The sequence below is a fragment of the Tiliqua scincoides genome, chromosome 1 (assembly GCF_035046505.1).
Source record: "Tiliqua scincoides isolate rTilSci1 chromosome 1, rTilSci1.hap2, whole genome shotgun sequence".
NCBI lineage: Eukaryota > Metazoa > Chordata > Lepidosauria > Squamata > Scincidae > Tiliqua > Tiliqua scincoides.
The window spans coordinates 168924799-168952624 of record NC_089821.1 but is presented as its reverse complement, the minus strand read 5'-3'; the positions used below and the strand labels follow the sequence as shown (position 1 = coordinate 168952624).

The following is a 27826-nucleotide window of genomic DNA, read 5'->3' as shown; positions in this document are numbered from 1 at the left end:
CTGGTTTTCACTAATTAGCGCATAGTGGTATAGCAACACCTAACCATACTTGAGAAAAGATTTTATACAGGGCACAAAATGTTCATTTAACCTCAACAAGATTTAGAAAGGAAACAAGATGGGGAGAAGAGACTGATGATAATTCAGTGCTCTAATCTAAACCCTTTAGGATGGCTTTCACTTAATTGTCTAGTTTCAGGACAGTTAATGGCAGGATGTTAATTTATCAGAGCAGAGCAAGTGGCACCACTGAAGGTGAAGTGACTGTTGATATTCTGTGCTGACACTTTTATTTTCTAAACTATCACACTGTTTTATGTATTGACTAGTTTAAGCTTTCGGTACTATATGGAACTATTTTTTATAAGATGTAAATTGTTCTGGTGAGGGGAAAACTCAGTTGAGGAAATTCCTTTAAGACAGCCATTTGGATTCCTTTAAATGTTCAGTGATCTCTCCATCACCATGTTTCCTGATTAGTTACGGCAGTGGTTCATAAACATTTCCCTGCCATAACCCACTTTGTTCTCATGACCCAATGCTCAATGTTCAACTGCAAAACACTTTTGGGAGCCTCAGGAGGCTGCTTTTGGTTTGCAGTGAGCCTGTTGCTCCCTCCACCTGCTTCTGTGGGCCCCAGAATGCCTCATGGAAGCATCAGGAAGCAAGTTCCAGTTTGGAGAAGCAAACCAAAAGTTGCTTCCACTTGCTTCTGCAAGGCATCCTGTGGATGCCAACTGAGTGAGTTGCAGGCCCAGTGCAACCTGGAAACAACCTCTGGGGGCTCCCCAAAGTGCTTTGTGGCTGAACACTGGGCATCAGGTTGTGACCTACCACACATCAACTCATAGCCCACCAGTGGATCACAACCCACAGTTTGAGAAAGCTGAGTTAGTGTAATATTATTATTAAACAAATGGTACAAACTGGGAAAGCCTGAAGAGTCATTCAGTTCATGTTAGCAGAACCATTTCCAGGGCTGTCCTTTGTCCCACTGAAAGATAAGATAATCAGTTCTCCACAGAGGTTTTTAGGAAAGCCAGTTAATTAGCAGACTCTCTACAAATTTGAGATGAGTGCGCTGCCCTATGATCAGATAGATTCAGAGATGAACTGAGTTATATTTTAAAATAATAAAAAATGTTCCCTTTGTTGAGCTAGTTCTTGGCTTGAAAAGCAGTCACCTGAAAAAGCAAGGTTGAAACATCTCCCTTATTTTCCTGAGAGGGAGTTTGCAGAGCTGCTTCTTGAAAACTGGCAGTGGTGTAAAGAACCACCCACACAGGAGTCATTTTTATTCTAAGAGTCCCTTTGAACAGTGGTTTTCCAGGTTGCAGTACCTAACTAAGCAGTTGAGAAAGGATGGGCTTGTGAGGACCTGCCCTCCCAAAAAACTGTAGGTGGGAATAAAATCTAACCTCCTGAGAGGGCCATCTTACACCAATTGTCCCCTGAAAGGAGCTGGATTTCCCATAAATCAGAGGTTCTCAAACTGGAGCGTTGTGATGCCCCAGCCTGAGAACCCGTTTCTACGCCCTTAAGGGACAGTGCAGTGGGGGAGGCAGTGATGCAATCCCCAGGATCATGCCTCTGCTGGGGACAAAGGGGGGATTTACTTACAGGTAGCAGAGCCTTTAATGAAACCCGAACTTAAATCTGATTGATGGCCCAATCCTATCCCCTGCCAGTCCTAAAACCAGCCAGCAGAGCACATGCTTTATGCTATGATGAGGGGGGTGACCAGATGGCCAACAGCAGGTAAATAAAAAACTGTTTTACTTACCTCCTGGTAGTCTGCCTGGTCACCTATGTGTCTCGTCGGAACAATGCCAGCTCCTTTGCTGGCATAAGCCTGAAGAGAGGTAGGGGGCATGTCAGGCAGTGAAGAAGGGAATAGCAACCCAGTGCAAGCTTTTGCTGCCAGTGTCTACCCCTTCCCTCCCCCCCCAACTCCAACCTTCCCCCCAGACCTAACCCAAACTACCCATGGACTGCCCACTATGCCAACCTACCTGCTTTGAAGTGGTGTCTGGGCAGTTATGGTGTGAGCACAAAGACCTCCAGACATTCCTGCAGCATACAACATTGGCATGTGATTTGTGACACTGCTGTACCACATAGGCAGGACTGGGCCAACAGACTATTGAATTTCATAGTTATGAAACAGTGTAGAAAAACACTGTCTCTCTAACAGGAATGCACGAAGAGTTAAATTATGCACAGACATACTAAAATTCCAGTATGATGTGAGGTAGTGAGAGAGGGGGATTAAAGATAGAAAATGTCAAGGATTCCAGATGGGACATATTTAAATAAGTAGGCAGTTAATACAGTAAGATGTACTCAGCTTGCCTACAACTGTCAAAAGTTGAATCTTCCTGAATGTAGTTGTCAGGACAATTAACTGAGGGAAACAAAACAACCTGTAATGAGATGGCTTAGAAGGAAGCATCCTACCTCCATTCAGTATATTCAGGATGTATTTAGTTTTGTCTAGAAGAGTCCTAGTGTTATGTTTTGACACATATAGTTGTACAGTGACAGAATGCTTTAGTTCAAGAAGCTGGGATGTGCAAAAAAGAAAATCCAGTTTTGATATATTGCTCCCAATGCTGAAGTATTCAGAAATATTTCTGTGAAGCAAATTCAGCTGAACTTTGTTGCCCTGCTTTTTCATGTTCAATTCAGGCCTTTTGTGTTCAGAAGCCTTCCTTTGTTTCTTTTAAACAAGCAAATTTTGCCAATTACACAAAGACTCCAAGATATGTACTAGTTCTTTTGTGGAGGTTTGCTGGAAGTCAGAAGGTACATATGTTGAAACTGCCAGTTGCTTGGTAGCCCAGCGCTATCCACAATGGATGTGCAAAAGTGCCAAGGATGTGCACCCATCTGAAACTTGTATGTCTGTAACTTGTGAACCCAGTATATTGGATTATGTAATCCTTGAAAGAAAAAAGATCTAGGCTGCAATCCCTGCATATGCACCTAAGGCTAAGACCCATTAAACCAGAGATTCCCAAAGTGGGTTGTCGTGACACCCTATCCAGGGAACTTTTGTTGCTGCCCCCTTAAGGGGAAGGGCGACAGAGATAGGGAACCTGTGATCCCCTCTGCAGGCCTTCCTGCAGATCCAAACTACTGTAAAAAAAAACAACAAAAAAGAAGCCACTGCTGTTTTTTGTCATGAAACCAGAAGTGGTGTTTTTTTTTCTCCTTTTTACAGCAGTTTGGAGGCACAGGGAGGCCTGCAGAGGGGGTTGCAGGCTCCTCAGATCCTTTGGAGGGCCATGGCAACCCCCAGGTAAATTTTTAAAAACCACTTTGTCCCCAGCGGCGGCACGGTCGTGGCGATCGCATCGCTGTCTCCTCCCCTCCCCTGCAAGCATTTACAGCATTCCAAACTCTTCCTGAGAGTTTGGGAACCACTGCGTTAAATACATTGCGTTTTACTTTTCAATGAAAATGAATAGGAATGGCTGTATGATTGTATGGCTAACATTTTGCAAGGTAGATCTTAAGCTGAGCTGGATAATATTAACATTATTTTTAATTAGAAAAACTGATATGAAGTCGACCTGCATCTTATGCAAGAGTTATATTAAGAGGTTGTCGAATAAACCAAAATCATATATAGCCACATCTACCTTAATCAAAAAAATACGTATTGCCTCTTTAAGAGCTAAAATCACAGTAGAAGAGATGCACAAGGACTGAGATAATTGAGGGTACAGCAGCTTCATTCTCCCATTTCAGGCTCACTCGGGGGGCATAAATGGAATGGCAAGCCGAATCACCTGCAGTATAAAACTGTTGTTTTTCTCTGCCTCTTTTTTTGGGGTTGTTTGTGTTTGTGACCTCATATGCTTGAATTTGTGCAAGTAAGGCACACGTATGATGCAGGCTGACTGTACTTGGGTTTATTTCTGAAATGTAGTCATAATACCTGAGGTGCCATAAATAAAGGTTAGTTCAACTGTACAATAATTAATCACTGATTGCTCACATAGTAATGAACTTAAGCCTTGCCGCTCCCAGGACTGCTATTCCCATTTGCCCTGCCCCAGATCCACTGCTGTGTTAACAGTTGAATATCTGAACTGCTTCTATTTAAAACATTGTGTGTGGTGAAGGTATCTGAACCAATATAAATATTCAGTGGGTAATACAGTATTCGGTTTGTGGTGGCTCACATATTGGCCAGCGCTTGATAGCGCAGTCATCAAACAGCAGCATGCTGATACTAGTAGCCCTAAGTGCTGAGAAGATGAAGTGTTAGTGAATGCTGACATGATGCTGGTGTTGCTGATCACCTGGAACATAGTGGCAGTCCAGTGGAATTGGTGGTGTTTCCATTGGCTTTCTCTGGCCTCTGGACTTACGTGGATCTTACTGTGCTTGAGTTTATCAGACTTTTAAAATGAGATCTTTTCACCCATGGCACTTCATGGAAAGACAGCTGACTTACAGCCCAATCCTTTCCACACTTTCCTGGGAGTAAGCCCCATTGACTTTAATGGGATTTACTTCTGAGTAGACATGCATAGGATTGGGCTGTTAGGTGAGCCTTGGGTTGTTGCGGCCTATATCTACATTTGCTAATAGTCTGTACCAGCAGGAACTGGTGGCATCTTCCACTGTGAAGATTGTTGGATGTAGGCCTGTCTTACAATTGTGGTCTACTGCTGTGTTTGTTCTGTGGTCAAGTACTCGAAGCTAAATCACTTTGCTGTTGTATCCATTCAGAATAGCTATTGTACTTCTGACTCTCTCAGATGAGCTAGCTTCCTTTAACGTCATCTTCATTCCCTCCATCAAACAGAAAGGATGTGCTGCTCTCTCAGAACAGTGCATTATGTAAAAAACAAAGGCAGATCAATCTTTGTTGGTTGTTTCATAAGTATGGTAGTCCCTTCCTTTCTAGAACGGGAACCTGTTCTTGGGCAACATTTTATGTACACAGGATGGCTCCTGAATGGTTCCCATGGCAATAAAACTACATAAGGAAACAACAATCTCATGAAGCACAACCACAACCACCACAGCAAACCTAGCCTCAGTTCATAGAATGATATATTTACCCTTCAGGATTCGTACTATCCTCGGGCAGCAAATCTGTTAGCCTCAGAAATGGTCTAATTCTTGAGTAACTCAAGGAAGCAGCACAAGTGTGTGTGTGTGTGTGTGTGTGTGTGTGTGTGTGTGTGTGTGTGTACATACCTTTTTCAGGATTAGTAGATTTATGTATTATTTTAATGCTTATTATTGCAATTATTTTACTAGCAAATCATGTTAATTGTAAAATAGAAGTTAGTGTTTTATGGTTATGCATTTTAAAAGTTATTCTTATGAGCTGTAAACTTTTGATATGACCCACATTTCAGCAAACAAATAAATGACATCAGGCACAGCAGGGAAGCAGAGACAGTTGGTCCAATCCAATAAAAGTGAGTCATCTTAGTTATATTGAGATCAACAGGACCTAAGCATTTAATGGTGCACTTCAGTTTCATTGCTTTCAATGAAACCCTGTTGCAACTAATTTTCAATAGCTTTCTGTATCTAATGTTCTAATTATGTTGACAACAATTTAACTATAGCAAAGTGCACTTTGCTGCCCTTTTCAGTGCCACTTTCATTTTTCACTTTATTTGCTAAATCATCCTGTATCCTGGAAGTTTCATAATATTAACATCTGGTTACCTAAACAGAAAGAAAGTATTTTGTACAAGTTCACAATGTAAAAGGGTGCTCCGCTTACTGAGGTAGTTCTGCCAAAATGTATAATGCATTACATTGCAGCTGGCAGTGACTTGATGCTGGAAACTGTTCTTCTACTGAAAGAACAAGCCACAAGGTGTTGATGGTATTGCTCTGACCTTGTCATTGATTCATGTGATGTTTGACTTCTTCAGGTGTTCCCAGAATAGGATATGACTGATTTTTCAGCAATACACAGGATGTAGAAGATGCAAAACATTTGTTTTGTATTTGTTTCATACATACATATGTGAGCACATGCTCTCTCTCTCTCTCTCTCTCTCTCTCTCTCTCTCTCTCTCTCTCTCTCTCTCAGGTGAATATTCAATAGTCTTATTAGCATCAGAATTTTATTACATCCTTTAGCTTTCATGCCTTTATCCTTCCTGCGTAATCTGTTTTAATCTGCTGTGATTTGTACTTTATGATTCATTGTTTTTAATGATCATTGTGTTCATTGTTATTTTGTTATTCATATTGGTATTAAAGAGGATATGGCAGGATATAAATTTCTAAAAGAAAGAAAGAAAAAGAAACCTTAGCCGTACCTCCAAGACACATTTGTTTTTTTTAGGGAAGAGAATATATCGTTGAATTGTATATTTCACACTTACAGCCCAATCCTGTAGCCTTGTAGCACTTGCAGAACTGGTGTTCCACAAGTGTTACCTCTTTTGCGGCTGCTGTAAAAGGCCCTCCAGCAGCACATGATGTGCTGCTGGAGATCCAGTAGGAAGGCCATAGCCTTCCCACATCTGCCAGAGGAACATGCTGGACCTGCTGAGGCAGGTCGGACATCAGAGATGTGGATAAAACTGGGTATGGGGGTCAAGGAGGCTGTGTGAGGTTGTGGACCTGGTGGCAGTGGTAGATGCCAGATCCTATCCCCTAAGCAGAAAACTCTCCACATTTCTCTCTTCAGTCTTGCACCATTGCTGGAGGGTTATGCAAGGGTAAGGTGATAAATTCCCTTTCCCTTCCAATCCATCCACCCCCACCCCTGCTGGATATAGTGCATGCCTTTTCGATGCTGGGGACAAGGGGGGTTTACTTTAGAGTAAAGAGTGACTCAGAGACTCAGAAAGTGCCCCCTATAACTCAAATCACGTCCCGCTGGGTTTTCTCAACACTCTCAGTCCCATGATGCATCAAGCTTCTAGGTCCTTAGGTTCATCACAAACTGTGAATTCATCTGCCCTTGCTTGATCTGATTTTATTTCCCTCTAAATATGTGTTTACAGAATTTGGAAAGTCTGAATTTAGAAAGGAATTTGAATTTAGGACGTAACAATTAAACAGTAGATGGTTGGAAGCAGAATATCAGTTAGAATAAGAATGATTGTGAAGACTATAGATATAAATCATAAGCATTTTTTTTTCCAAATTCTAACTCAAGCATCAGCCGTTCCATATAGTGACAATTTTTTATTTTACTTTGGATGGTGCTGCTGACACATTTATACATGGTACATATACATGGTGTTCATGGTACTGGGTGCATGCCAGGTGAGCATGGCCCAAGCCAGTTGTTTCCCTTGGGCTGATGGCAAGCAAGCACCAGATCCCACAAGCCTTTAGCGTGAAGGCCAAACTTTGGTTCATTGAAGCAAACCCCCTCCCACACTGACTGGCTTGGAAGAAGCCTTGTTTTTGGAAAGTGTCATGACCCATCACACCTTGCTTGGTCAGATTTCAAGGCCATTCATAGTCACAAAATAAGTGGATCATCATCTTAAATCTAAACTCACTGCTCAATCCTATCTGAATTGCCTGTGCCATGACGGCCACTGCTATATCCACTGTGGGCAAAGAGGCTGCTGGAGGTCTCCCCAAGATAAGGGCACATTTAAACTAGTCTGTCAGCAGATTGATCTCTCAGTGAAAACCACGTCTGTGGGCCCATTAGTGAATCTAACTTGGAAGTATCAATTTGTCCTTTAGATAATGCAGATTACAATTTCGTATGGTGGAAGACTCTCATCCCTGACAGAGTGGAGTTACTTAAAAAAAAAAATGGCACCCAGTGTTTGAGTTAGTGACATGCTTGCTTTTACTAAAGATACCAAATATACCTTGTGTTGAATCGAATGAAAGGTACTGTTGCTATTTGAGGTGAGCAAACTCCCCAGGGTTACGTCAGATGCACTTGGAAAGGAGCTATGTTATTTCCAAAAAGATTGAAAAGAACATGTTACTCACTCTGACCCAACCTACTCTGAGCCAATCCGAGAGCCAAAAGAAGACAAAACTGAGGTGTGTTTCTTCACCATCCTTTTCAAGGGAGTACCCTTTATAAAAAGCTTCAGGAGCATTCCTCAGAGGAAATCCAGGGGAAGTGGAACTTAAGTTTGATGATTTATAATGTGCCCAACATGTTTTCCTTATTTCACAGTTGCATAGCAGGACCACATTGGTGTTTGAAGGAAAGGGAAAGAAAGATTTAGTCCTTCCTTAAGCCTTTAATTTTCCACAAGGGTCTTTCAGGTCCCTCGCTGTATGCCTGTGATCACAGCAATATGAACTTATTTTCTACAAGAATTTCTCTTCAATTGTTGAGGTCTTCTGGGAGTTCTCAAACATACACTTTCCTCCTATTATATCTTGATACTGACATCCTCGCATTAGACAATGCAGTGTGCAGAGAACACACCTTAAGGGAAGAAGTGCATGGGGGTCACACAGAAATTCTTCTGTAGTCTAGAAACCTATAAAGTTCTCTTGCATATGCAAAAAAGTGTTTGCAGTGAGAAATTAAAAGAAAGTCTGAAAGGGATGTCAGCTATGTGTATTTAAATCCTAGTATCATGCATGTTTAATAACCCAAGCAATTAACCTCGGGGAGAGTGAAATGCCGTTGCTTTATTGACAAAACAAAACATGAGTGAGGTGCATTTTTAAAATATTTTTATTCAAACAAGAGCTAATTGTTCTCTAGAGAAAACACTTTTATAGTTAGCAAAAGTGTTGATTTGCTAATGATTTTAATTTGTTCAAAACATCAGAATTTTATCAATTTTGCTTTTATATTTAGAGGGTTTTTTCCCCCCTTTTCATAGCAGTTCTGCTTCAGATCTATTGCTTATATAAATAAATGTGCAAAATGAGGATGGGTGGCATTTTTGTTGTTTTAATTATGATTGAAACCAGTTCAACAAAATACAAGAATCAAATAAATGACGTGGAAGTGTTTTTCAACCAAAACCCCATTCACAGAAAACACAATATTTGTGATACTAAGGGCACAATCCTAATTAGGTCTACTCAGAAGTAAGTCCTATTGTGTTCAATGGGACTTACTTCCAGGAAAGTGAGGTTAGGATTGCAGCCTAAGTTATAGGATACATATATAGGTAATTACTAGGGACAGTTAGACTCTTTTAAAAAATCTATTTTATAAACAGTAGTTTACATTTAGTTATATCATAGAGCCGCCCCCTGATCCCTGGTTTCTGCATGGGGAAGATTTCTGGTTTCGGGGGAGATGGTGCGCTGGCAGATGGCCCTCTAGTTGGCACTCAGACATTACAGTTGATTTGACCTTCTTAGAGCTTTTTCCCATCGTTGTTGCTGTCCACCGCTGGGGGTTGGAGTTTAAGGACTCCACAGTGCAATTCTGGTACGATAATCTGGCAGTAATTCACGTTATAAATTGGCAAACCTCCTGGTCTCCAAGAGTCATGCGTTTAGTATGTGCCTTTGTACTGCAATGCCTATGTCTTAACATGTTATTTGTAGCTAGGCATGGGCCGGGTGTGGCTAATGGGATAGCTGATGCTCTCTCTCGTTTCCAGGAGGGGCATTTTTGCCAGTTGTCACCCTGCGCGAGGGAAGAGCTGGACCCCATGCCCCAGTGGTTGTGGAACTTGGGTGCAAGAAGTCAACAGGGCAGTGAATGCCTCCCTGGCCCCAAGCACCTGGGCAAGTTATAAAGGAGAGTAGGCGAGTTTGAGGTCTTCAGGGTTGCTGCTGTCCTCCCAGGTGTTTGGCCCATCCCCCTGGAGCATGTGATGCAGTTTTTAGTCAGACTCAGGTCAAATGGCAGGGCAAGTAATACACTTGGCAGCTACTTGGCGGCCCTGGCTTTTGAGGCCAAGGTGCGCAGGCTGTCTGACTGTACTGGGGATTTTCGCATTAGGAAAATGTTAACAGGGTGGTCACGTGAGTTCCCTAAGGGAGGAGACAGTAGGCAGCCTATTATGTTTGACCTCCTGGCCTCACTATGTGAGTCATTCAGTGCAGTCTGTTCCACTGCATTTGAAGCACTGCTGTTTAGGGCTGCCGCCCTTGTCCTTTTTTGGGGGGCCTTCTGCCCGGGTGAGGTTTTGGCACAAAGTAGGTGGGACTCCTCTGAGCGTGCCCTACGGGTCACGGATTTACACTGGACTCAGGCTGGCGTGAGGCTGAGGCAGTCAAAGACAGACCAGGTTGGTCATGGACAGTGGGTCCAACTGAATGGGGCAGGGAACTCCCCACTTTGACCGGTAGCAGGGCTGCGTGAGTATGTGGCTCGAAGAGGTGTGTCCGACAGGCCACTCTTTGTGCACAAGTGGAAGGAGCACTGTTGTGCTAGGAATGGGGCCGACGTAGCGCAGGAGACGCACAAAGTGAGCGGATCCCAAGATGTCAGTGATGGTACCCCAATGGGGCACAGGAGGTTCCAGTTCCTGGCTGTGGTGAGGAAGTGTTTGGATGGCCTTGGCCAGGACTCAGCCAGGTTTGGCCTTCATTCATTTAGGATAGGGGCAGCAACGGCTGCTGCTGGCATGGGTTATGATAGTGGGGAGATCAAAAGAATAGGTAGGTGGAGATCTCAGGCATTTAAGAGCTACATGCGCCCCAAGGCAGGCGGGTTGTCTTAGTTATCACCTGATTATTCGTGTTTACTTACATTGTTTTGTTTTTCCTTCTTTAATTGTTAGGTTTGGGCCTTTCTCTGCCAGCGAGGGCACTGATTTGTGGCCACTCCATTGTCACAAGCAATGTGACAAGCAAGCTCTCAAGAGTGAATTTGGATCTCAGCTGTGCCTGGGACCACAGCTTTCAGTGCAGTGGGCCGCCAGAAGAGGGATGAAATGGGGGCAGTTACTGCCCATGGTATATGAGTGTATACAGGGAGCTCCTCCTCCCCAGGTGCTTCTCATATGCCTTGGTGTTAATGACCTTTGCCTGAGGATGGGACTGTCCTTAAGGCAGCAGGTGGCAGAAGACCTCGCCACACTGAGAACCTGGATGTCTGGCCTGATCATCATATGGTCGGACCTGCTTCCGCACCGGGTTTGGAGGTGTACCACAAGCCCAGCTGGAGTTGATAGAGCCAGAAGGAAGGTGAATGCACACCTGGGGAGGGAAGTGTTGGCAGCTGGCGGCCTGGTGCTTCGCCACCCAGATATCTTGAGCTCTCTGCTGCACCTTTACAGGGAAGATGGTGTGCATCTTTCAGAGGTCGGGAACCATATCTTTCTGTCAGACTTGCAACGGGTCCTGCGAGGATTCTTAGATGGGGTGGGGGGGATGCTAAGCACTAGGCTAGCCCCCCCCCCCCGTGTGGCAGGGTAGTGCGGGAACAGGAGGAAAAATAGGGAACCGGTATCTACCTTGAGGCAAGCAACAGGCCGGATTAAGGCCAGTGCTGAGCCCTGAGGCTACCTGGATCGTGGGCAGCCTGGCTTGACCCTGGAATGGAATTGGGACACTGGCGTTGCTAGGGGGGTGCGGGGGGTGAGGGACGCACCAGGTGACGCACTGGGGGTGACGCGCCCTGGGGAGGACGTGCTAACATCACGGAGTTAGGAGCTACAGTGTCATGCCATACACCATTGGATGCGGAATGGACAGCGGAGTGCAATGCAACAAACGGAATTGAAATAGCTCCTTTCGTTCAAACGTTATGGCCAAAATCCCGGAAGGAAAAAATGCATGGAGCCCTATGAAAAGTGAAAGTGAGCCGTATCGCGCGTTTACTCGCGAGTAGGTGTACTTGCCATAGTCCGTTGGAAAGGGCAGGCTGATAGGAATCCAACGACACCAAAATGGTCCCAATCCAATGAATGCAGCCCCCTAAAAACACCTGAGAAGCTCCCCTTCCTAGCTGCGAGTCTGAACCCGGAATGAAGCCACGTGGCCGCGTTTACTTGCGAGTAGACGGACTTGCCTTAGTTGAGGCAGACTGAGAGGCTCCAAGGAGGTCAGAATGCTCCTCATCCAATGAGTGCAGTCCCCAAAAACACAAAAGGGAGGAGGTCCCTCCCTTCCAGCCCTATGGAAAGCAAAGCAGCCTCACAGTCACGTTTACTTGCAAGTAGGCAGACGTGTCTTGGCTGGTGGTCAGGCCAGGCAAATGGGAATATGAGGACATCAGAATGGTCCTGATCCAATGGAGCTGCTCCAGAAGGCAGCCTCCCACCCCTAAAAAGAGCAAAAGAGAGGCTTGAATGGTAAGGGGAAAGTTTTCTATTTTGCACTTGTGAAGCCAGGTGGGTCTTTATTCTGATGTGCCTGAAATAGAAGAACTTTAAACTGGGCACTGGGAGGGCTGGAAATCTCACTGATTCTTTTGGGTTGGGTGTTATTGCAGACAGACTACAGAGTAAGCTCCATTGACCACTATGGGACTTACTTCAGAGTAGACATGCATAGGATTGGGCTCACAGGCTGCAATCCTACCCACACTTTCCTGAGAGTAAGCCCCATTGACCACTATGGGACTTACTTCAGAATAGATTCACTTGGTGGAACAGGACTAGCTCCCCCTTTTTTAATTATTTTATTTTAATTTAATTATTTATTTTAATTTGCTTGATGATGTCACTTCTGGCCATGACATCACTTCCAATGGGTCCTGGACAGATCGTCATTCTTAAAAGTGGGTCCCAGTACTAAAAGTTTGAGAACTGCTGCAATAAGGTGTTAGTAAGTTGACACAAGAGAGAGAGAGAGAGAGAGAGAGAGAGAGAGAGAGAGAGAGAGTGTGTGTGTGTGTGTGTGTGTGTGTGTGTGAGAGAGAGAGAGACTGCAAGTTTTCAAAATCACTAAAATCAGAATTTGGAGGAATAAGACCATCATGTTATATATCAATCAATGTGTAATTTCATGCAGAATGCAATGAAACAAACCACATTGAAATATCTGTGTTCTAACAAAGGGTAAAGCCAAAAAACCAGTGGGGGTGGGGTGATGGCATATCACCACGCCCACCACTTGGGGCGTTGCCCCGCCCACTGCATGGGGTGACGTGCAGGCCTCCTGCACCGGGTGACATGAATCATAGTGACGTCACTGAATTGGGATGCTCACCTTCGTGGTTCCCTGGCTCAGGGTGGGCAGAACAATTCATCTGGCTGGACCCCGTTTCCAGGGGTTGGTGATGAAGAACCTGGAGGAGCCTTGGGCAAGCTCAGGTTCTGAGTCAAGGTGGTTCGCCCAAAGGAGGGCTCAGACAGGAACTGTCTCCTCCTAGTTAGGTGCCCACACTAAAGGCGGGTAGAGTATAGTCAGGACCTGTTGCATTGCACCAGTCGCTGCGCAGCCTTGTAATGGAATAAATCATGGCCCTGTTTCAATCAAGTCTTTTGTGTCATGCATGTTTGTGGGGGGATACCTGGGCAAATACATTTTTCTGCTTAGCCATCTGATGTCTACTGAGGATGTAGTGATATGTAAGCTCATCTCTTCCATGGTTACTGTGCTGTCATTTAGCTGCATTAGCCTGCCACTTCATTTTGCTGACAACTTATTGCTGCTTTGGGACAATGAGTTTGATTGCTAGCTGAGTGCTTTGCAATTATTTGCACTTCAAAATGGTCTTTTCTTTTTTCCCTCTTCCTCTACTCACTATGTTTTTTGTAAACAAAGGTGTACATACTTTTCCAATTTTGATTTTTTAAGTGCAATATTTTATATTTTTGCTTTAAAAAGTTACCATATTTGCATTAGATATATTGCATTTTTATATATTTTTAAGTTTCTTGACCCCAGTCCAGCAAAAAATTAAGCATGCTTAATAAGATGCCTGTCCCTACCCTTACCTAACTGAGGATTGTCTTTCCATGGTGGAGAGAACTCATGCACATGTATGGCTTGATGTGACACATGGAGTGACACATCCATTATATTGTGACACAATATGTGCCTGGGGATGGGAAGATTGCATGGATCAAGCCAGCATATCCCTGAGCCCATACATGAATTGCAATCTGTACCTGCTTTTGATGGAACCGAATAATATCTGATATTTTATGATTGCTTTTTTGTTTTCTCACATATTTGCCTATGTGACCCATATAACCATATATGAACATCAGTAGATTTCTCCAAAGTGCAGTGTATTTATTCATTTATTTCTATAGTGCCAACCATGTGTATGGTGTTTTATATAAAGTGAACAAACAAGTTACTGTCTCAAAGGCTAACAATCTAAAAGAGACAAAAGTGAAACAAGAGAAGGGAATCGCATACAGGGGAAGTAGTGTCCAGAAGAGACTAACAGCCCAATCCTATCCCTGGTAGTGTCGCCAGGTGCAAAGGTGCCAAAATGGCTGCCTCTGCATCCAGCAGCAGCACCAGAGTCGCTGGAGGTCTCCTGAACGTCTCCTCGGACTTTTGTCCCCTTCCCCTAGGAAAGCTGCAAGCCCCACAAGGGGGCTTCTCAAGTCTGCACCAGCTATTTTGCTGAAGGGGGCAGGGAAGAGAAAGTGAATTTGAGTGGCACCAACATGCTCCAGCATTCTATGCACTCTTTTCAAACTCGCCATACCCCTTTTCTCTCCTCTTACTTACACCAGCTACATAGCTGGCATATGTTCAAGTAGATTAGTAAGCCAACAGGAACCCATGCAGGTAAGTAGAAACCATTTTACCTACCACTTGCAGGCCTCCTGATTACCCACCAACAATTATATCCAGAATGCACCCCATTAACATGGCTGCATCTTTGTCAATTGGGGGGGGGGTATAGGATTGGTCCATTAGGCCTGCAAGATAGGGACAATAGCAGAGGGATGAGAAACAGTCAGTGGGGGTGGGTGGGAAGGGGCACGAGAATGATAGTGGAGGTGGAGTTGCAGTGAGTCTAGAATGGGCCTTTAGAAAATGCAGACTCTGGAATATGAGCCGTCCTCCTCTTACTTTCATTGTGTCACATCTTTCCATTTACTGAGATAAAATTCAAGCCGCATTTGCTTCCTCATATTGTTTTCACTGAATCCATCTAAGCACCTTGAATATAGCTTTGTTTCTCAGTACCTCTTTTTGAAATTAAGGAAATGCCAGCATTTCAAGCTTAGCCTGAGGCACAGTAAGTTTATCTAATTATCCAAGATCTAAAAAGCAGAAGTACACCAACTACCAGGGGATTTGAACAGATTTTTCCTCCTTGACACTTGTTTTACTTAACATTCTAGCTTGTGTTGTTGAGGAACTGCCTTCTATGCCTTTAAATTTGGCAAGACATGATAATCATGTTAAAAATATACAGGAGAACCAAAGAGTGCATGAAATAAGCAACTATTCCCTAAGTGATGTATTTGGCATACAAACAATTTTCATTTGGGATATGGCTGAAAAATGTGCAGTGATCCCATGGGAGATCTTGCAAGTAAAGAGTGATGTAGTAACTTACTAGGACTTTTAGTTTCAAAATAAATAGTCATGTTACAAGAGTCATTTCCCACATCCTCTCCCCCACCACATAACATGCAGCCATGCCAGTGGAGGCCGCATTGCATTGCTGTGGTGAAGGGGGCAGTCAGACAGCATGTAGGAGGTAAGTAAAAAATTTTCTTGGCTTACCGTTCTGGTAGGCTGCCTGTACCTTCTCAGATGTACATCAGCCATTTTGGTGGTGTGTGTCCAAGGATCAAAAATGAGCAGGGAGTTTTTCTAAAGAGTAGATAAGATCTGGCATGCCCAACTGCTGCCAGATCCACCCCCCCCACCCTGAAACACACACCCCGGTTCTACCCCCACCTTGCCCATTACTCTGCACCCATGAAGCACCCCCCCTCCATGGCTTGTCTAGTACAGGCCATTGCCTGAGGCAGTGGGCCTCTGATGCTGGTGCTACTGCTGCTGCTTTGCGGCAGTGGCTCAGAAATGGCTACTGCTGTAAAGCACTTTATGACAACAGGACTCTGTCCCACTGGTATTAGGGAGCCTAGAGGATTGGGCTGTCAGCCTCACCATAGCATGATACCTCTGAAAACAAATATCACATTAAATAATAAGGAAATGACAGATTCATCCATCTGTGCTTGTACTCAGATATAACCTGATCAGCTAGCAAGCCCAGTATCCCAGTAAACCAATGAGGAAAACAGAATTTGAACTGAGATTTGAGCCCACCTCCACCCAAAGGAGGAGTGAATGTTCCAAAGCAGTTGAGAAAGTGAATGAAAATGCAGAAGAGCATGAGAAAAAAGTGAGAGTATGTTGTTTAATAGTTTTGAATTGACAAGGAGTTGTTGTCATGTAATGTGGTTTATTGAATGTATTTGCGAACAATTCAGTTTTTGGTAATTATTCCAAAATAATTCACAGATTATTCACAACAATAATAAAGTATTGCATAAGGCAGCAGTTCCTAAACTGTAAGCCGTGGCTTCAGGGGAGTTGCAGAATCTTTATGAAAAACCCTCCGCCCTATACAATGTACAGCATTTTGGCCCTAATGGGGAGATGTGTCCAATGACCCAGTAGATCAAGGAAACTGCCAGTTGAAAAAGTTTGGGAAGCACTGAGTTACAGAATGTTTAGCTGATGAATAACAGTCAGTTTTCTTATTCAGCAAACAGTTCACACAATGCAATGGTAGGTGAAGTAATCTATTGCAGATCTCATACATGCATTTATGCAAGTTCTTGCAAAAGAATGTATAAGCAGAAGAGCATCTTTGGATTTCATTTCCTTTTCTTTTCACACAGCATTCTAACAGGAGATGTAATCAAGACTTCTGTGAATGCTCAATGGAACTTTGGGTTCTGACGTTGGGGAAGAGCCAAATACAACGATCAGAAGACCTTTAGTGTCCCTGATCCTTGATCCTTGTGCAGAGAAGCAGAAGCAAAATATTTGCTGCCTTGGGTCCCCTTAGGGGGAGAAAGGCAGAATAAAAATATGGTAAATAAATATTTGTGTAATGCATTAATGTTGCAGAATTCAGCTTTTCACAGCACATTTGTCCAGCTATTCCTGAATAGTAGCAACATGTTCACTAAGGGAGCATCACAAACTTGGGTATATTTAGATCACAGTCTGGGCACCACTGTAGGAGCTGCTCTGCAGAGAAAAAGAAAAAAAGATTGAAATATGTACAAATGATGTACTTGTGGCTCTTCCCCAATCTGAGGGATTTAGACTTTACCAGTACTTCAAAAAAGGCACATACAAACATAGAAAAACAAGCAAAGGATAAAAGGCCCAGATATAGGGGCATTTTAATATTTGCCTAGAATCGATGTCTTTCAAATATCTATCATTTTACTAAACCAATCAAACTGTAAGCCACTTGCATGTGTGGTCTTTTCCTATCGCTGAGAAGCGGATTGCTGCCTGCCTCTTATGTCAGCTCTTGCTATCTGCTCCTTAGACTCAGATGTGAAGATATGCTAATGTGATGCGTCATCGATAAATCCAACACCCCCTCTGCAAGCAATTTGCTCTCATTCTAGAAAGGCTGGCCTGTTCATTTTGTGACATCCAAGAAGCCAGAAACAGGAAGAACAATAAAAAAGATTGAAAATTATATTGAAATCAATAGTGATAGTAGTGCTAATATTTTTCCATACTGAGCAGTTGATACCTAGGCTCCTTAAGGAAGAGGAGCTAAACTACTATATGAAATTTCCAGTTTTTTATACATGCAATCCTTCAATTATGCTGGCTGACCCGACAATTTTGGGTGACAATCTAAATTAAGGTTGGAACAAAATGTTCTTCTAGCACAATGGAAGATGGAATTACTATTACCTCACTTATGAATAAATTCACCCCTATAATAAGGTTAAGTAATTGAATAATTATGGATGTTAAGAGTAGAAAGGAGTCTTTTCTAAGAAAATGGTTTTTCAGGGTTTGCATGGCCTTGATACTCTAGTCCAGCGATTTTCAACCAGTGTGCTACAAATGATCCGCAGGTATGCCATGAAAATTTGGGGGAGGGTCATATATTAGTAGGGCCATTGGGAGATGTGAACCCCCCACTTGCAGTGCGGAGTGCCTTGTCAAAAACTGATAGTGTGCCTTGACAATTTTAGCACCTTGTCAATGTGCCATGAGATGAAAAAGGTTGACAATCACTGCTCTAGTTTTTGATCAATGGCAATCAGGTTCCAAAAAAAAAAAATCATTTTCTCTTTAGCTGTCTGTCAAATAACTCTCCTCTCAGATGTTGTATGAATGTGCATGCTAAAAAGTTCAAAAAGAAACAAATCACAAACTACAGTCTGAACTGTTATTGTTAATAATGGATAGGAAATGGGAGAATTAGAGCCCAATCCTATGCCTGTCTACTAAGTCCCATTATAGTCAATGGAGCTTACTTCCAAGAAAGTGAGGATAGAATTGCAGCCTTAAGCATTAGCCACAATTTAACAAGTACATGCTTAATTTTCCCCATTATCCACAAAGGTGCCTAATTTTGGCTACATCATGCCCATACTGTTTAAGGATTGAGGCTAGACTCCTTCAACCCTTCAGGGAAGATAATAGCATGAGCTGAGATTTACACAGAGGGTGCCTCTGATAGCAATTGTTACCCTTCAGATGCCTAATCTTGGAAGCTAAGCAGGGTCAGGCCTGGTTAGTACTTGGATGGGAGACCGCCTGGGAATACTGGGTGCAGTAGGCTTCTACCATAGTCTTTTGAGACTGAAGGTTGCCAACCATTTTTTTCTGAGTACTAGATGAAAGTACCTGGAGGTCTGACTGGAAGTGGTTCCAGGCTCTGAGAGCAAAGGTTGGGAGCCAGAGCCTCCCAAGTATCTTTACTGACTAAAAAGAAAACCAGAGGTTTCCTGGCCTGCTTAGTTCAGGATGACCTGAAGCTAACTTCTCAAGATGGAACCAGAGAGTTTTATGGGGCAGATATGTGTGTGTGGGGCATCTTAGGAGTACTTCCGGGTACAGCCCTGAATCTTGGACAAGGACTGTTGCATTGGCTGATCCATATAGTGGAAAGAAAGAGTTGTAGCTCTCTGGTACAGGTGCCTCGACTGGGTTATATCAGAAGTTCTTAAACTGGATGTTACTGTGATCCACCTCCCAAAATAATATATAAATTTAAGTGACCACCCCAAATCACACTGACTGGCCAAGATAAACAGTTTCTCCCCACTCATCCACCTCATTTAGAAGGGAGGTAGCATGCTGTCAGAGTGGTCCACATGGCATGGGAGGGAAAGAGGGCAAGTGGGGGCAGGCACAGCCACGACAGCCACCCAGTGGACAGTCAATCGCTTCTCTGACGCTATTTTATTTTTACTTCTTCTGAGTTTTCAACCCCTTTCCAAACAGCTTATGACCTCCAGGGGGTTCATGACCTATGCTTTGAAAACCCCTAGGTTGAGGCACTTCCTGTGCATGTACTTTGGTTTGTGCACAGGCGACTTGTTTCATCTCTGAAGGAAAGCAATCAAGAGATCTTGAGTGCTTATTCAGGAGACAGAGTCTTTTTGCATTCAGTCTTTCAGAGGTAGGAAAAAAAATACCTTTAGATGCTTCCTTGTGCTTTGCCTTGACATGGCTTGACCAGAGCCTTCAAAATGGTGAAACATTTCAAAGCAAGGAGGTGGGGCTTGGCAACAGATGGCAATATGAAAATACTGTCAGTTGGTATACGTATTATTGCAAAAATCTTTTGATATCTCATGAATATAAATTTAGAGGTACCGTTTTTAAAGTAGCAATTGAAACAGCAACATAACATTTAATAATGTTGGGTCTGACTTCAGCAGTCTGTAATTTGTCACTACCTCCACAAATTAAATCTACTGTACCAGCCCACTAGGGGGCAATGATTGCTCAATTTAATATTGCCTCACTTTTTAGTGTTTTGGTTGTCCCCATCTTATGCCTTAAATGTGCACATTATTTATTTTTTGGCAAGTGAATTAATACCAGTGCTGTTCTAAGTCTCTGTATGTATTTAATATTTTATTATGACTTCTATTATTGCTTTATTGTTTTGTTCACTGCCCTGAGCATTTTCTTCTCAAAGGGTAGAACACAAATTTTATAAATAAGCATATTATTTCACTTATAAATGATCCAAAACGACTTACCGAAGTCACCACCACAAAATTCAGATTTAATTACTAACAATTAGAAATGGACTTTATATTCTATAACCCAGTGGTTCTCAAACTGGTGGGTCGCGACCCACCAGTTCATATAAGGATGCCCCGTTCCCTTTAAGGGAGGGGGGCACGGAGAAAGTAGCAAAGCGATCCCCAGGATTGTGGCCCTGCAGGGGGAGGGGGGCTATTTTTTAACTACCCATACGTGCTCCCAAGTGTGGGGAGCCCCATGGAGCGCTTGCAGGGCTCCCTGCAGCTTCTAAAAATGAAAGTTGTGAGTGCGACAAAACCTTCCGGTTTAATCGTGCTTGCAACTTTCACTGTTTAGAAGCTGTGGGGAGCTCTACAAGTGCTCCGTGGGTTCCCCACACCCCGTGGGGAGCCCTACAAGCGCTCCACGGGTTCCCCACACCCCGTGGATCCTGGGAGCATGTATGGGTAGTTAAAAAAATAACCCCCTCCCCCCTCAGGGGCGTGATCCTGGGGATTGCTTTGCTGCCCCTGCCCCCGCTCCTGCAAAGACTTACCCTGGGAGCAAATCTCCCGGGAAGTTTGAGAACCACTGCTATAACCTGTTCAGAAATGATAACTCAATGGGATTGTATTGTTGTTGTTTTCAAATTAGATCATCTATCCTTCAAACAATCTCAACACATTAACAGCCCCCTTCCCTTTTCTGGACATATGTAATTCAGAAAAAAAAATAGCATATGCCTGAGTAAATTGAGACAAAGGCTATCATCTAAGATCTGATCAAGCAGCAAATAAAAGAAAACTCAGCAGTCATTTGTCAGTAATACAGGTCCCAATAGCAGACCCCATCTTAGAGCTGGAAATATTTACCACGGCAATATAAGATTGAGTTAAAGCCACAAGAGCATTACATAAATATATCCTGAAATTAGATACAGGGTGTTTGTATGCATTAAAAAAAATGAAAAAAAAATGATGTGCTTATTGAACTTTCAACATTAGACAGCTGTTATCTTATCATAAGCTATAATCAAGTTACCAAGTTAGAAATAAGCTGCATTGTTTTGAGAACATGATGTTATGCTACTGGTAATAAAATCTGAAAAACTATTGGGACAAATATATGATCACAAGGAAAAATAGGTGCTTGTCATAGGAATACTAGTGTTGGGGGGGAACTTTATAGAGTATAACAGCCCAGCCCTATTCCCCACCAGTGCCCTATGCAGCGCTGACAGAGTGCATGCTACATGCAGGGAACGAACGGACCAGGCAGTCTGGGAGAGGTAAGTAAAATATTTTTTTCATACCTATTCATGCCAGCTATTTTGCTGGTGTATTGTAAATCCAAGGAGAGACAAGCTGTGTGCCAGGCTGGAAAATGGAGGAAGCATCCTCTCCAATCCTCCACTTTCCACCCTTGAACTGTTCTCCTCTGCCTCTTTACCTGCACTGGCACAGCGTCCAGCAGCTGCTACTTTATATGCATGGTCTCTGGCCATTGGTGGCCCCAAAGTGCATGGCAGCAATGTGCTTTTTACAACATGGCCATGGCACTTATGGTTCCACCACCATGTGTCCTTTAGGATTGGGCTGTATATGATCATATAAGTACATCTTTTGGTTGACAAATGCTATGCATTTGTTTGAGATCCATTATTTCATGGCTTGCATGCATTACTATTCATATTTGATGTACACAGATTTGAATCTTTTCCAGTATACGTCCTTGTAGGAAAAACCTATTGGGTTATATCCAAAGAGAAGTGAACCACAATCCTAAGCATGCTTATTCAGAAGTAAGTTCCAGTGTATTCAGTGGGGCTTACTTACTCTCAAGTAAGTATGTTTTGGATTTCAGCCTAACAATTCAATCCTAACCTAACTCTCCATGTGGGAATGCAGTGGTGTCAACGTGGTACCAATTGTACCCCACAGGAGAATCTCAGCCTCCAGAAGTTTCTTCAGGGAAGTGGAACATTTGTTTTCTTGCCCTGGAGTAAGCCTGTGCTGGGCCACTGGGTCTACCCATACCTGCATCAGCTCTGTGTGGACCCAGGAAGGCAGATAAGGCTGGGAGGGGGGGTTGGATTCAGCAGACACTGCTGCCACCAAACCCACTTTCTTCACAGTCCTGATTCATCTTCTTTCCTGCCCCTGTTGCTGACCTGTTCTGCTCACCGTCATCCCGTTCTGCTTGCCCTCATCTACCCCCCACCCCATATGCATACTAATCAGGGCTGGGTCATCCAGAGACCACTTGTGTGTGGAGCTGGCCACACACCGCTTGCTCCAGCACTCCCATGTGTTGCCTTTTGCAACAACTGGAAAGCGTCTAGCACCACCAGAACACTTGATCTGGTGGTGCTAGGAATCAATAGTTTTGGCACACTAGGCATGACTTCGACCCATTGAAATTAATGGAACTTCAATTAATTATTACAAGTGTATCTCATTTATTTCAGATTAGATCAATCTTTGTTTGCAACCCATTACTTATTGATTTAACACATTTCTGCCCCACATTTTCCCTCCCACTTGTGGACACCCAAAATGGATAACAAAATATACAAATATACAAGCATAATAAAATAGAAAAACAAACAATAAAAGCATTAAATGCAGTAATATAGGTGAAGAATTGCCAAGCTATTTTCCATGAGTTTTTTTACCCCAATAATTTGGAAGCAAGCAATTACAACTGCAGTTTGAAAGTTGTCCAGAACAGTGGTTCTCAGACTCTGGGACCCACCAATGGGTCATGACCTAATTTCTGTTGAGTCATGAAATCACAGAGCAGATTAAGCGGTATGCATCAAGCTAAACAAACTGTTTGGGAGGGGAAGCACTGCTGCCCAATCACAATTATAGTCACCCCTTGGCATTATAAATCAGGCAGCAGTCCCTAGGGTCTCTAAAAAGTTTGGGAACCACTGCTCTAGAACAAACGTAAGAGCATAGTTTCCAGAAGTAAATCATTGTTATGTTTAGAGCAGCCATTTTCAACCTTTTTCAGCTCAGGGCACACTGACAAGGCGCTAAAATTGACAAGGCACACTACCAGTTTTTTACTTACATTAAATCAATACATTATAATTAATTGTTAGTTAATATAATTAATACAATTATATTATTACATGACAAAGAAACTCCCAAGAAGCTTGGAGAGGAAAGTATATGTGATTCTGGAAAGGATGAAAAATGTTATTCAAGTGTTATGGGAGAAAGTGCTGGCAAAGAGAGGTCAGATGGAGCACATAGTGGAGAGCTGTGAGGTGAGGGGCAATGAAGAGACATGAGTGAAACAACTACAGGATTCAGCTGGAGTGGGGGGGAGAACTTGAAGCAAGTGATTCTGAACCTTTGGAAGGTGCGGAGGAGTGAAGGGAGGGACAGTAAGAGAGGTGCTGACTGCAATTATGAGATTTGGGGGACAATGTGCCTGTGGGAGGAGTGGGGTGGGGAGAAGTGCCACTTGCCTGCTCCTGTATTTAAGAAAAAAAAGTGCGACCAAAAGCCCAATCCTAGGCATGTCTACTCAGAAGTAAGCCCTATTATAGTCAATGGGGCTTACTCCCAGGAAAGTGTGGATAGGATTGCAGCCTCAGAGCCCATCCTAGGCATGTCTGTTCAGAGGTAAGCCCCATTCTAGTCAATGGGGCTTACTCCCAGGTAAGTATGGAGAGGATTGTGGCCCAGTGCCCTTCCCTTAAAAGGCAACGCTTTGGGGAGTTGCAGGCAAACTGTGGCAAGGAAAAAGGACTTTCCAGGACCCTTTGAGCCAGCCAGTTCTTAGGCTGGTGGCCTCAGCAGACTCACTTCATACCTGCCTTCCTGCTCCTGGCTCCCTCGTTCTCACTCACTCTGCCCGCCAAGACCTCCTCCAAGCTTCTCTGGTCGCCCAGTCAGCATGCAGACGAGGCAACACGGACGTAATACTCAATCCTAGGCGTATCTACTCAGAAGTAAGCCCCATAATATTCAATGGGGCTTACTCCAGGTAAACCGGGATCAGGTTGCAGCCTTTGTCTTGCTCAGGAGCAAGCGACAGCAGGAGGTGCAAAGCAGCCGGGACCAGCCCCTTCGCTGGCTGCCTGCTCCTTTTTCTTCAGCTGCGCGTAAGGCTCAAAGCAGCCGCTTCCCCCACGTGCGCGGCTGCTGCCTGTCTGCTGTGGTCCCGTGGCACACCTGAGGCAGCCTCGCGGCACACTAGTGTGCCACGACACAGAGGTTGAAAACCGCTGGTTTAGAGGATCAATCCAAACTCTTTTGTTGGATATATGACCTTCCAAATAAACAGCATTTTTAATCTGAATATGTCTTTCTTCTGCCAGTGTACTATGGGCAGGGACATCCTTTGCCTGCCCCTGTATGAGGGAAGGCCTGCCCCTGTATGAGGGAAGTTGGTCAGGCATGTTCCTAACTGGAGCTAGGATAGCTGGGGTGGGAGAGCATTGACCTAGCATTCTGAAACACGGAGACCATCTTCAGCAGACTGGTGCCAGGGCAGCTTCACATCCTTAGCTTGCCCGCCCAGTAAGGTAGTCTGAAATTAGCTGGGTGCCTTTTGGGACATGGTAGGAATTTTTTTGTTTTTGCTTGATTGACCTTGGCAGGGAGTTTTTTACCCCCCTTTTCTTTTTCTTCACTTACCCCAGAGTGTCTCTGAGATATGGTGTTTAACCAAGATGGACTGGCAGATATTGAGAAAGACAGGGAGTAGGATTAAGGATCTGGTTTGAACACTGAGATAGGTAAGAGTTTGAGGAAAATCCAGAATTGATCTTAAGAGGCTTTCTGGCTCAGGGATGTGGGCTGATGATTCCTCAGATTGTAATCACAAAGTCTGTCTCAAAGTCTGTCTGACTTGGACTAGGCTGAACAATACACCTGCCTTATTCCTCTTTCCAGAGGTTGGTGCTGAGAAGTTGGGATCATTGTGAGGTAACTACAGGTTGGAGCCAGGGTAGTGGTGCCTAAAGAGGATGTGCCATGGGTGCTTGCTCATGGTGGGCGCCCAGACTAAAATGTGGGAGGAATTTGTTTTGTTTGGACCCACTGTAAATGTATGCATGTTATTGTTAAATATAAATGGTCCATTCACCCAAAATGCTAAACTTGTCTTGTGTCATTTGTGGAGGGTGAGTATTCAGATTAATATCTAATATTGTTCTACAGTTGATGGGCCCATTTCTAGTACAGTCACTCTAGTTTTTGTTTTTTAAAGCCCAGTTTACATGTTTTAGGACCATTTTCTTGACAACGCTGAACCAGTTTTCAGATGCCTCCATGCATGGTTACATGCTTGAACAAACAGGTTCCTATGTGGTTTGAGAGTTTGCCAAGCACAATTACAGTCAAGTACACCATATTGGCATTTATTCTTACGTGCAGGTCAACATGCACAGACTCACATATTTAAGGGCCCAATCCTATCCAACATTCCAGTGCTGATGCAGTCATATCAATAGGACGTACAATGCATTCTGTGAAGGGGGCAGTCATGGAGGCCTCCTCAAGGTAAGGGAACTTTTCTCCTTTCTCCCTCCATTACAGGGCTGCATCTGTGCTGTAGAGTTAGATAGGATTGGGCCCTAATTCAGTGCCATGGCAGTGACTGTCCCAACAATATGCTCTATAAAGGAGGACTTCTTTGCTACATTTTCATTTATCATCTACTTCTAACATCTTAATTATTGGGTGTTTAAATATTTGATCAATGGATAATTGCAAAACATTCACTGGCATTCTGTTTTATTATTACTGCTGTATATTATTACTATATTATTAATGGTAATATTATTATTACTATTGTGATTCTTGTTGCTCTTTCACTATGTATCAAAAAACATTTTTATTCTTTTCTCAGTTTCTTTTGCCCTGTTATAACTATTGTATTAACGCAGTTTTTCACAATGTCAGATAGATAGAAAGAAAGAAAGAAAGAAAGAAAGAAAGAAAGAAAGAAAGATGTGAACAGCCAACACCAAGGATAAGGAAAAATTACTGTCTTTTGGGGGTATGACAGGACATTGAGCTCAACTCACACACACATGCAATGTACTGTAAAATCAACTTGCTGAATTCTACCTGATGTAAGAGGCTGGATGTTTGTGAAGTGACAAACTGTTTGTTCTAAAGCAGGGGTGCCCAAACCCCGGCATGGGGGCCAGCTGTGGCCCTCAAAGAATCCCAGTCTGGCCCATGGGGAGCCCCCAGTCTCCAATGAGCCTCTGGCCCTTGAGAGATTTGCTGGAGTCCGTGCTGGCCCAACGCAACTGCTCTCAGCTTGAGGGCGACTGTTTAACCTCTCATGTGAACTGTGGAATGAGGGCTCCCTCCACTGCTTGCTGTTTCATTTCTGTGATGCAGCAGGGGCAGTGAAGGAAAGGCCGGCCTTGCTTTTTGCAAGTCCTTTTATAGGCCTTGAGCTATTGCAAGACCTTCATTCATTCATATAAGTTCCATCTCTAATATATTCATTTATGTAAATTTATTCAAATTTGAAATGTAAATTAATTCATCTTTTTCCCAGTCCCTGACTCAGTGTCAGAGATGATGTGGCCCTCCTGCCAAAACATTTGGACACCCCTGTTCTAAAGTAAAAGAATTGGTATTGTTTTGTTTTGCTACCAGTATTTTGTCTAAAGTGCCTATGAGAAGATGGAAACATAAAATACTTTAGACTGGATGCTCATACTACATTTACCTCTACATTGAACCCAATCTATTTGCATTCCCTGCAGGGCCAGCTTTAAGCCAATTGGACCAATTTCTCCCAATTGAACCTATGCCAAAGGGGGCTTGCACTATGATTATCTAGTCTTGTATGTAATTTTATATACATACAGTCTTGTATAAAACATACAGCCTTGTATAAAACATATATACATACAGTCTTGTATAAAATGTGCTTAGATCCATTGGTCCATTGACACAGATATATTTTTAAGTGCACATTTTGATTGCTTTCCCACCATAGAGGTACAAAGTCTATAATGAAATTTAGGGCGCAGTCCTAACTTGCACTGGATTGTGACCAGAAGCAGCTTAGCTAGAGGCAAGGGGAAACCTTCCCCCTTCCCCCTGGGTAAGGGCTGCTGGCACCTATGGGTCTCCTCGAACCTGCGCCACCTCTTGAGGTGGTGCAAGTCCGAGGAGAGTGGAGCGACTTGAAGCCACTCCGTTCTCCCCAGGGATGGGGTTGGAATTCGGCATAACCGCCGGATCCCAGCCCCGCCTCCCACTCCCTGCCCACCCACCCGCCCCCAGGGCCGCCCATTGTCCTCCCTCCCCTGCCAAGGAATGCCTCCCTCCCTCTCCCTCCCCATCTCCCCCATGTCTACCTGTCACCCTTGCGTCAGCTCATCCGAGCTGACGCATGGAGCGAGAAGGAAGCCGGCGTGGAGGCTTCTGTCGTCCTCCACAGGCCAGCGCTTCTGGGAGCACTGGCCTGGCTTCCTCCCATGGAGGCACAAACGTGCTTTACCTCACATTTGCAACCCTCCCAGGTTGGCCCAAGGGACTTGGGCCGGCCTAATGTCAGGTTAGGATTTTGCCTTTAAACTATTTTATTCATATTAATTGAATAAAATTAATTAAATTGTATTTATATCTCTAACAGCCCATTTCATGCTGATATTTTGTGTCTTGTGAACTGGTCCAAAAATGTGTAGTTATGAATTATTCAGTGACGTGGAAATGACACTGGATGAAATTTTTCTTCCTTTTTCCAACTTCAGGTTTTTACCATCTGACTGATGTTATGCAATCTATACACACAAAACCTTTTTTTTAAAAAATGTTGT

At 43.6% G+C, this 27826-nt stretch overlaps 1 protein-coding gene across 1 annotated transcript in view; it reads left to right on the top strand.

The window, feature by feature from the left end:
* The window catches only part of CSMD1 (CUB and Sushi multiple domains 1), a 947002-nt gene that overhangs the window by 97194 nt on the left and 821982 nt on the right, over positions 1–27826 (top strand). The gene's annotated exons all lie outside the window — the stretch shown is intronic.